Here is an 11,215-nt window from a genome sequence, read left to right on the forward strand (position 1 = left end):
GAATTTCGCATACAAGATCGTGATCGATGACGACACATGAGTCAATTTAAAAAAAAAATCAACAAACTAGTTAATCAGGTAGTCGTAATTTAATTAATTTAGTTTTCATGTACAAAGTGTACTAAACTTGGTGGTAAGCCTTGTGTAGAGAATGGACCTCATTCACCAATCGTAAACAAACAACATTTAGCCACGTGATAATATTGATAAAACAATTTTTAAAAACTGTCACGTGACAGCCTGTGTGTATTACGTAATTTGTATAGAAGAGATAGAGAGCCTTATTGGTAGATGTAGTTTTAAGAACAGAGTTCTTCCCCTTTAGATAAGCTTTTTTATTTTAAAAAAAGGATTTTTTTTATTTTGCTTGTTTAAGTTTTATTTGTATTTTTCATCCTCCTTTGAAAGGATTTGTTTTTCCTTTCTGTTTTTCCTTTAGGTGTGAAGGTGTCTGGTAGCCCAATCCCACCCTCAAAGTATTGTGTGTAGTGATTTATTTAAAGAAAGTAATCAGTTGTAAAACTCGACAACCAAAGAACTTTGTTTAGCAGCTTGTAAAAAAAAAATGACATTATATCCCTTTTTTTTTTTCTTTTATAATCTGTGGAAAAAAAAGTTAGGTCTTACCTTTTTTTTTACCATTTTACCTATCCCTTAGTCTGTTGGACCTTTGGGGCGACACGCAAGATGTTACGACCGTCTTTCTTCATTCCTCTCTGTCTTTTGCTGTCCATTCTTTTATGTTGTCCTTCCATCGCTTTCTCTGTCTGCCTCTTCTTCTTTTCCTGGCACTGTTCCCAGAAGAAAGGTCTTTGCGAGCCCAGAAGACCTTGTAAAATGGCCATAGATTCTTAGCTTGCGTTTTTTTTACTATAGTTAGCAGGTCATCATGGGGTCCGATCGCTGCAGTAACCCTGTCTCTAATCTCTTGGTTTGTGATGTGGTATGTATTACCTAGGATCCTTCCATCTCAATTCCATTGCTAGGATCCTCCTTTCTAGCTCTGCATTCAACGTCCAAGACTCTCAGGCATATAAGAATGTGGCCATGACCAGGGAGCGCATCAGTCTGATTTTGGTGCCGAGGACCTGGCTTTGTCTTTCCATATTATTTTAAGTTTTGAAAAGGCTGCTGTGGACTGTGCATTCGGGTCAGTAGGTCAGGTTTCGTTCCCTCATCTGAGACAATAGCTCCGAGGTATTTGAAACTACTGAAACTAGTCACCTCCATACTGATGTCCCTTTTAGAGCTCTGTTGGCTATTGATCATAATTTGTTTCTTTGTTTGTTTTCGCCATTTATTTGCATACCATTTGCTGCGGAAGTCTTGTCTATGCGCATCACCAGGTCAGCTAGTTCTTCTTCAGTCCCTGCTAGAACATCAATGTCGTCCACGAAGCGCAAGTTAGTAATTCTTCTTCCAATGCTTACAGTACCTTCATAGCCATCGAGAGCATCTTCCATTATCCTTTCAAGGAAGATATTGAAATGTGTTGGTGAAAGTAGGTAGTCTTGTCTTACTCCAACTGTGGTTTTAAACCAGTCTCCAATATTATTTTTGAAGTACACCGCACTGGTGGCCTCCTTGTACTGATTCTGGATTAATTATGTTTTTATTTATGTTGTACTTTTCCATTGTCGCCCAGAGTGCCCAATGCCATACTCGATCGAAAGCTTTCTTGAAATCAATAAAGACATGGAAAAGATTCTCTTGGTGTTGGGTATTTTCATAAAGGTATTCTGAGGTTTAGGACTAGTTCTGTTGTGCTGCGACCTTGTCTAAAACCCGCTTGTTCTTATGATATAATTTTGTTTGCTATCGGTTTTAGCCGATTTAGATCTACTGTGTGGGGGGAAAACAAAACAATCGCAACTTTTTAGTACAAAGTCTGAACATAAAACTTTTCTGTCATTAAAATCTCCCCGGAATATTTTTTTAAGTTACTTTCAGAAATAAGATGTTTGCTATAATAACGTACAAACACATACACAAGCACACACACACACACACTCAAACACTCAAACAGTCAGCACACACAAACAATAAATTGTATGTATAAAAAAAAGTCTGAGTAGGGATAGGGTGGGGGAAGGATGGGAAGAAGTCACGTGCAATAGTTCATCATGTGACCAGGCCTATAGTTAATGACGTATGGTGAGCCTACAATTTAAAAAAAAATATATAAGTAACTACCTTAACATTTATCACAGTCACCGCCTTGTGCCTTCCCTGTAATTATTTTTAAGCCATGGCAAAAACATCAAATGCCAAAATGACATTGCGTATATTATTTTAATTATAATAATAAAAAAAACTTTGCATATACTTTTTTTTTTGGTTTATAATGTCATCAGTATAACCTAAACACAATCCTATGAACTATTATTATCTTTATGCTTGAAACTAAAACATAGGCTAAATTCATTAGATGATAAATGGTGAAAATTACAGTATTTTGTTTCGTAGCTTTGGAGAAAGAAAAGAAAAGAGAAAAAGACAAAATAGAAAGACGTTGAGAAAGAATATATTGATATTTGTCCTTTTTTTTTCTTTTCTGCTTGGGTTTATTTTGAAGTATTAGACCTACTACTTATTTATAGGCATGGTTAGACCAATATTTATTTACTTATTATATTTTTAAAAAGAAAAGCTAAATTAAATTTACAATACATATATTTCATTCTTCTAAAATATAGCATGCTTTCGATGATATAAGTATTTTAGATATACGTATTTTCAGTCATAAGTGGATCTTTATTAAAGCTTTCAAACATATCAAGGCTCCTTCACAAAAATCCTTTCCCGGGGCCTCCGTATACTTAAATTCGGCCCTGATCATGTGACATTTTAGTGTAATAGTGTGAGGACGTAATGAGGCTCAATAAACCTTTTTATCTTTTCCATCATCTTTGTAATTATCCAAAAAGTAGAGTATAAGACTCTTGATACTCTATGCTCATTCAAGCTCCCCTCCATCTGACTGTCTGGACTATTGTCACAGGGGGCTTACCGATGATTCGTAACCAAAGAAAGACCGGTTAAGGTCGAGGCCATAGGTCAAGCACACCGGGTAAACTCCCCATCGACATCAGTCGAGCGAGTGTCAGCCATAAAACTGCCCTATGAGTAACGACTTGAGCATGGTGACATATTTGTTGGAGCTCTCTTCCACCCCGCCCTGTGTAATGGACTCTGTACTTAGACCCCAAAGGCGGTTCTGTTTTGCTTCTCTATTGAACTTATCGTTTTCTCTAATGACCTATCCAGCCAGGCGCCACGTTGAGGCTGAAAAGCATTGCCTAGGTTTTATTCCTTATGACACAACTATGGTCCAAATGTTAGCACAACACCAACAACAATAAAGCTGTTGCAATAAATAATATGGAGCAGAACACAACAATGGGACGTAATGATTTGAGCAGAGAACAGTACCAGCAGTTTATTTTGGTGAATATTGTATATCTAAATGCAATCGTCTCCCTTGTTGGCGTTGCTGGAAACATGGTGAACTTAGTAGTGTTCGTGAGGCAGGGTTTTGGTGACAACATCAACAGAAGTCTTTTCGCTCTGACCGTGGCAGACATCGTCTCCCTCTTGATTGGATTGATCTCCAGCCTATGCCGCAATCCAGACTTTGCCAACGCTGACATCTCGCTTAACGCCGAAGAGTTTCAGGACGTGATGGTTCCTTTCGTCCGCGGCGCTCTGAGCCGCATCATCAGCTCCGTCACCGCCTTCATCACCTTCGAGCGCTGCTTTTGCGTCCTTCTCCCCTTGAAAGTGAAAACAATCCTAACTGCGCATGTCACGGATGTCGCTCTATGCCTCATCTTCTTAAGCATGGGCTTAACCGTTGTCCCCTTCTATCTGGTGGAAAGCCTGGGCTGGAAGTTTAACGTTCTCAAAAACAAAACAGTATTGGGAAGAGTGCATTTACCCTACACCGGACCAGCTGACATCAACGTTACAATTTTCATTCATACTTGTGTTCAAATCATCTCCTACAGCGTCATCGTAATATTTACCTTTCTTCTCTTAGTCAAACTGAAACAACAGTCTGAATGGCGAAAGAAGACGACTGAAAATATGCAGAAAAATTCGCTAGGAGCAAAGAGGAAACTTAGTAAAACTTTAGCCCTTGTCTCCACGATGGCTGTTACATATCTGGTGTGCTACAGTCCCATGATCGCGTTTCAGATCGTTTACTTCTTTGAGCCTGGCTTCAGTATGTTCGGAGACCTGGTCAATTATTTCCTGGTAGGCATGTCGTTCAGCGTACTCTTCGAAACTTGTAATTCTTCGCTGTCTTTCTTTCTTTACTTCTCCATAAGTGCCAAATACAGGAAGACTTTTAAAACCATGTTTTCTTTCTTTACTACTCAATAAATATCTCGTCTGAAAAAAAAAAAAAAGATTATGGAGAAAAGGGACTAACAAAATGAAACAGAATAAAGAGTTATAATTTTAAAACTATGACTTGACTTGAAAGAGAAACAGTGTTAAATAATTATATTTCATTCCTAGATCTTTGTCCCTGGAATTCAGAGGCGTAGTGAGCAAAACGTGCGCCCGCGGCAAGAAACTTTATTGGCACCCCTACCCAATTTTCCATGAGCCTAACATACAAATATATATATATATAATGCAATATTTCACGGGGCAACGCAATCCCAGCTGTGACCTACACATTTTTCCACATCCAGGGGAGGCAAAACCATTGTCCGCCTGTGGTCGATTAATATTTTCTTTTTGCCGTCTGCGTCTGTACTCGATAGCTGAATTTCTTATGGTCTCAAATGCGTATCCCACGACCTTCTTGAGTGACCTCCAGCTGTCTCGTTCTGAGGCCGCATGCAATCATGTGCTCTCTTCTATCTCAGCTAAGGCAAGTTGGCGCCTAAGCTGGTCTTTAAAGCGTTTCAGTGGGGCACCTCTGTTACGTCGACCATCTTTTAATTCACCAAAAAAGACTGCTTTTGGCATACGTTCGTCTCCCATGCGGAATACGTGCCCTGCATAACGTAACTGTTGGACCATTAGAAGTCACACTATGATGTCCATTCTGGCGTTCGCAAGGATATCGCTGTTTGTACTGTGGTCTTGCCACTGTATGTCTTTGATGGAGCGCAAGCATCTTTGATAAAAGCACTCAAGTAGTCTTAGTTGCCTTCTGTCTAACACCCATGTCTCAGATCCATATAGAAGGGTTGATAGAACTACCGCCTTGTAGACATTGATTTTTGTAGGCAGGCGGAGCGATTCATTCCTCCAAACTCGCCTGAAGGCGTCCAAAAGCACTACTGGCCCTGGCCAGACGGTTATCAGCTTCCATTGAAAGTGAGGCGTCATTTGACACTATACTTCCTAGATATGTGAAGTCATCTACCACGTTAAGGAGCTGACGATTTTTGGTGATCTTTGGGGCTGAGTAGGTTTTATTGGGTGACTTCTGGAACATGACTTCTGTTTTCCCGAAGTTTATAGATAAACAGAAATAGGCGGCAGCATATGTAAATTCGTTGACCGCGTTCTAGAGATCATGTACATTTTGAGCTAGCAGGGCGCAATCATCGGCATATAGAAGCTCTGTTATGACCATTTTTTTTTCTTTTTGTATGGGATAGTAGACGTTGGAGATCGAACACATTGCCTTCCGAACGAAACCTGATGTAGATATCTTCGTGCAATCGCTGCCTCATTTGACCCAGCATTACGCCAAAGAAGATAGGGAATAGGGAAGGAGCAAGTACACAGCCCTGCTTCACGCCATTTTCTATTGGGAAGTGACCAGACAGGTCACCATTGTGTCTAATCTGGCCTTTCATGTGTGAGATAGAAATATAGGCTTCTAAATAATAGGGATTAAATAATAATATAATACAAATAACCTTAGAATGTATTACCTAGCTAAAATATCTACAATATTTTTGCCCCCCCCCCTTGAGGGGCCCAACAGTAAGGTGATCATTTAATTACACCTATCTTTCGTGAGACACGATTCCTTGAGCCAACGTCATAGGTTCCTCCTATTTCGTAATGTACCGAAACCGTGGGAGGACTATCACCACCCGTATGGTCCACGCTGGTGAACAATACAACGGATGGGACTGAGTTAGCAAGCTTTTCCTCCGTCCCCGCCAAGTGTATGTACGCTCGCTAGAGCATAACTGTGTTAGCCAACTGGAGGGTAGGTTCGCTCTCGCTCTTAGCCTATTCAATTCCCCAGAGGCGCCACGTTAAGGCGACGAGAGCAGAAATCCGTCATTTGCCAGTTCTCTAGTACGAAAATGCCATTTATATTTACTGGCTTAAACACTCAAACTCACACTGAAACCGCACACATTTAAAGATAAGTGTTGTTTCTTTTTAAACAACCTAAGTGAACAGCTGTTTTTATTGTTATAACCCTTGCATGCACACCGCCAACCAAGCTAGTGTAGAAAGTGCGCACTGTTAGAGACTACACTAAGAAGGGTGTTTACATTAGGAAGAAGAAAACGACGTTCCGTGTCCAGAACCTACAAAGAGGATGTGCTCAAGGCAGACGTTATCCTAGATATATGTATTTGTGATGACCCCACTAGCGGATCCAGAACCTTGGAGTGGGGGGGGGGCGATTTTATTCCAAACCCTAACCCTAACGCCCAGTAAACACTAACCCTATGCATAAACGTGCGTACAGCATGTATATATATATAATATATATATATATATATATATATATATATATATATATATATATATATATATATATATATATATATATATATATGACAATAAAATAAGACAGTGTTTCTTAATCTTCGGCGAAAAAAAAACAGAAAAAAAACAGACATGTTGAGGCCTTTCTCTTGCAAGCTTGGGGGTCTGAGAGAGCGCTGTAAGCTTCCTCATTGGGATTCGGGGCGAAGCCCCGACGCCAAAAGCGTTTTCTTGCATTTTTCACTGCAGAAACGTATTCTCCTGACATCTACAGCTCATTATTTATTAGTGGGGTTCGGTGCTTCGCCCCTACTCCAAAAGCGTATTCTTGCATTTTTCACTGCAGAAACGCATTCTCCTGACATCTACAGCTTATTATTCATCAGTGAGGTTCGGGGCGAAGCCCCGATGCTAAAAGCATTTTCTGGCATTCTTCACTGCAGTAACGCATTCTCCTTACATCTACTGCTTATTTTTAATCAGTGAGGTTCGGGCGAAGCCCCGACGCCAAAAGCGTTTTCTTGCATTCTTCACTGAAGAAACGCATCCTCCTGACCTACAGCTCATTATTCATCCTATTATAAAGGACCTTTTGAAAAATGTTGAAAAATATTCTAATATGAATTTATCGTCCCTTAATATATTGCAAATCAAACCGATTTGTTCTTTGAAAAGATAAGATACCCCACATATTTAGATTAAGGCTTTGAGCATCGCCGCCAAAAAAATAATTATTCGATAAATAATATGCAATAAAATTCAAGCATAAATTGTGAGTTATAGTCCTAAATTTATTTAACTAGAAAAATATGAGATAGAGTGAAAGTTGGAAAAAGTCGACTAAGAAAAGATCATCTGGCTTTTGAACTCATCTCAACCGTGACTCTTATATTGAAAAATTTCGGTTGAATTATAACTTTTATAAAGCAAAGTCTTTCTTAAAATAGTTATGATAAATTCATGTGAAATGGAAAGGGGAAGGGCGGTAGAATGATTGCATTTTGCATTAAAGAATATGGGTTGGGCGACTCGATATAAGAATTTACTTTATAATTTATAACATATATTTAAATTATATTAGTGACAGATTTTTTTTTATTTTGTAATTTCTTACTATAATACAAAAAGAAAAAGTATTGGTTTGTCCAATAGGGGGAAGGTGAATTCCACCTGTTTATATTATATAGATATTCGACTAATTTTGTTCACATACTATGATTTCTCCACTCAAAGGGTTTAGATGGGAAGGGCAGTAGAGGTATTCGTTCCCCCCCACACACACACACACCAATCGGCCAACAGTTGAACGACATAATATAAAGACCGGTTAAAATACCAATAACAAGTTTTACAACCGACCCTACCAAATCGGCCGACGTACTAGAAGGGGGGGGGGTGAAATAATCTAAAAATATGTTGAAATATAAATAATTAGTATATATTATTAACATAAGTAATAAATTCGTATACAAATTGTGTGAATTCTATACTAAAATTCGTCCGCCCCCTCCTTCGGGGGGGGGGGGTCGGCTGAGGGGGGGGGGGGCGATCGCCCCTACCGCCCCCCCCTCTGGATCCGCCAGTGGATCATGACCCCCATGTAAATAAACATCTGTTTATCGTTGACATGCCTCCCTTAAGTTATTACAGTATCTTCAAAGCAGTCTAGCGTGACATGTATTATCTTCTTTTATTCTTCACATAGAGCAACTTGTGAGTCTGTCTAAAAAGTGTATTCTAAGCTTAGGCCACAAATAACATCTTATATATGTTGCTATAATACGTTGCCCGAAGTCTAACAAGTGCAAAACGCATTTAACTATTCCATGAAGGGTACGAAATAATGAATAGTCCCCCCTACTTCCATTGGACTAGAGACAAAAATACACCTACTTAACCCAATAGTCATCCCTAAGGCAACATACGCACGAGAGACATGGATGCCATCTTCCAAAAATTGAGAAAAGACTAAAAGTGGCTCAAACAAAATGGCTACGACAGTTCTTAGGAGTCAGTTATAAACAAAGAAATCCTATGCCGAACTGGGAGTCGACCACTTAATGAGGTTATGACCATACGCCGCATCAGGTTTGCTGGGCATGTCCTCCGACTAATTGAATTACGCATGCCAAGAGTTGCGGTGACATGGAGGCCAATGCGAAGAAAGCGCAAACAGGGACGTCCTTTTATAACTAGGCACCACACCTTCATGGAGGACCTCTGAGCAGTGAACTCGAGGTGAGAAGAAGCTTCAGACATTGCCAATGACAGATCTTTATGGAGACAGCTTGCCGCCCAATGCGCCGAATGGCACAGGAGGTTCTAAGTCTAAGTCAGTGCCCTTTTTAAAAGACATTCCTTTTTTTTTAATACGTTTGAAGTCGGTAAATTTTATTTATTGATTTTTGTATTTACACCTATTCTTTTTTTTTTTAATTGATACGTATTTTTATTGATTTATTCGGATTACAATAACAAACATGTTAACAGATCCACGTCCAGACCATGGAACACTGCCGAGCTGTCAATGTTATCGAGAAATTGTAGGCCTATTTAGTTTATGTTTAAATTTACACTGTTTATTGGAATATAATTATTATAAAGTTCATGAATTGTATTGCATGCTATTTAAACGTTCCTCTAAGCCAGCCCCAGGTAGGCCTATTAGTCAGAAAAATGTTTCCTGGAATTACATCCTGTTGTTGTCTGGCTGTGAGATTGAAGCTACTGTTCAAATCATTTCAGGGGCCATCCAAGCAGAGTTACGTTGGGGAATAAAATACATTTCAGATTTAAGCGAATCAATATTTCAGACATGTACACATCAAATCTGTTCTGTTTTGTTGTTGTTTTTTTTTTTGCATCATCAGCATACAGGAGTTCTCTGTTCTGATGATAATTTTTTTTCTTCTTAAGAGCCATAGGGGTTTAATAAAATAACTTTATATCCTCGCTAATTTATTGTACTTTTTCATGCTTGTAAAACAGCGTCAAAGTGTGTGCATAATATTGTAATTATGAATATTCTTACATTATGACATAAGTAAATTGACATATAGGCCTAGGTGTATATTCTTTATATGAATAAATAAATGGTTAGCTCCAAGTTTCATCCATGAATGTGCAAGCTGAACAAGAAACACATTTTTAAAATACTTTATTTTAAAGACAACACATCCTTTCAAACAACTTATAGAGTGAACATTGTAAAACTCACTTCTGTCTTCTGGTAAAAAAGGTTTTTACGCGCCCACACCGAATCTCGGATCAAGCTAAAATTTTGCATAATTATTTCTTCAACCTGTTCAAACAAGAGTCAATATAAAAAAAAATAATAATTAGTTAATTAACTATTGGTAATTAATTATTTTGTTTAGTATCTCGAACAAGGGAAAGAAATTGTACTTGACTGATGTGATGGTTTAAGTTGAATTAGCCACTTTATACTTTGTAGGTCGCCACTTTAAAGTTTGAGGCTAATAATACATGACTATAAAAAAATTCTATTTTCATAACCGATTCGCTGGCATGGTGGTTAGTGGATTGGCTTGAGAGGGCTGAGGTTTTGAACTCAGGTCGTTCACCTTTTTTTTTTTTTTTTAATTATATAAATGTATTTAAAAAGCGGCCGCCCAGATACATCCTTCCTTCTCCCCCACCCCTATCCAACTAGTCCAGACAACAGTCATAGTGTATGAAGAAAGGTAACAGTATGAAATAGCGCTTAACGTAAACAAAATAGTAAAAAATATTTGTAATCGCACAAATTTATTATTGTTATTATTAAGCCTAGTAGATTAACTTCTGGCAAGCAGCAGATAGTTTGTCAACCAGGGACTGTAGTTGAATATCAGAATCAGCCACAATAGCTGCATCATCAGCATACAGGAGTTCCCTGACGAGTAGCTTCCTAACCTTGGTTTTTGCCCGCAGCCTTGATACATTAAATAGTTGTCCAGAGGATCTTTTAAGGAGAAACACACCTTCGTTGATGTCGTTGTACGCATAATGCAGTAGACAGGAGAAGAATATGCCAAACAGAGTAGGTGCGAGCACACATCCCTGCTTGACACTACTGCAAACCTCAAAAGGTGCTGATTGGGCTCCATTGAATTTGACAGTACATATAGTTTCCTCGTGAAAACACTTAATGAACTTCAGTAGTTTGGGAGGGCAACCTATTTTCCTTAGGAGTTTGAAAAGGCCACTTCTGCTGACCATGTCAAAAGCTTTAGTCAGATCAACAAAAACAATGTAAAGGGGTCTGTCTCTCTCTCTGAATTTCTCCTGCAGTAGTCGTAGAGACGATATCATGTCTATAGTGGATCTACCACTCCTGAATCCACACTGAGACTCTGGGTAGACTCTAGAAGCTATCACTTGCTGCCTGGATAGTGCCACTCTAGCAAAGATTTTGCCCACTATACTGAGGAGAGAGATACCCCTGTAATTGTTGCAGTCTTTCCGATCCCCTTTGTTCTTGTATATTGTGACTATAGTTGCGTCACGCATT

Source organism: Biomphalaria glabrata, chromosome 6, assembly GCF_947242115.1.
Source record: "Biomphalaria glabrata chromosome 6, xgBioGlab47.1, whole genome shotgun sequence".
Classification (NCBI taxonomy): Eukaryota; Metazoa; Mollusca; class Gastropoda; family Planorbidae; genus Biomphalaria; species Biomphalaria glabrata.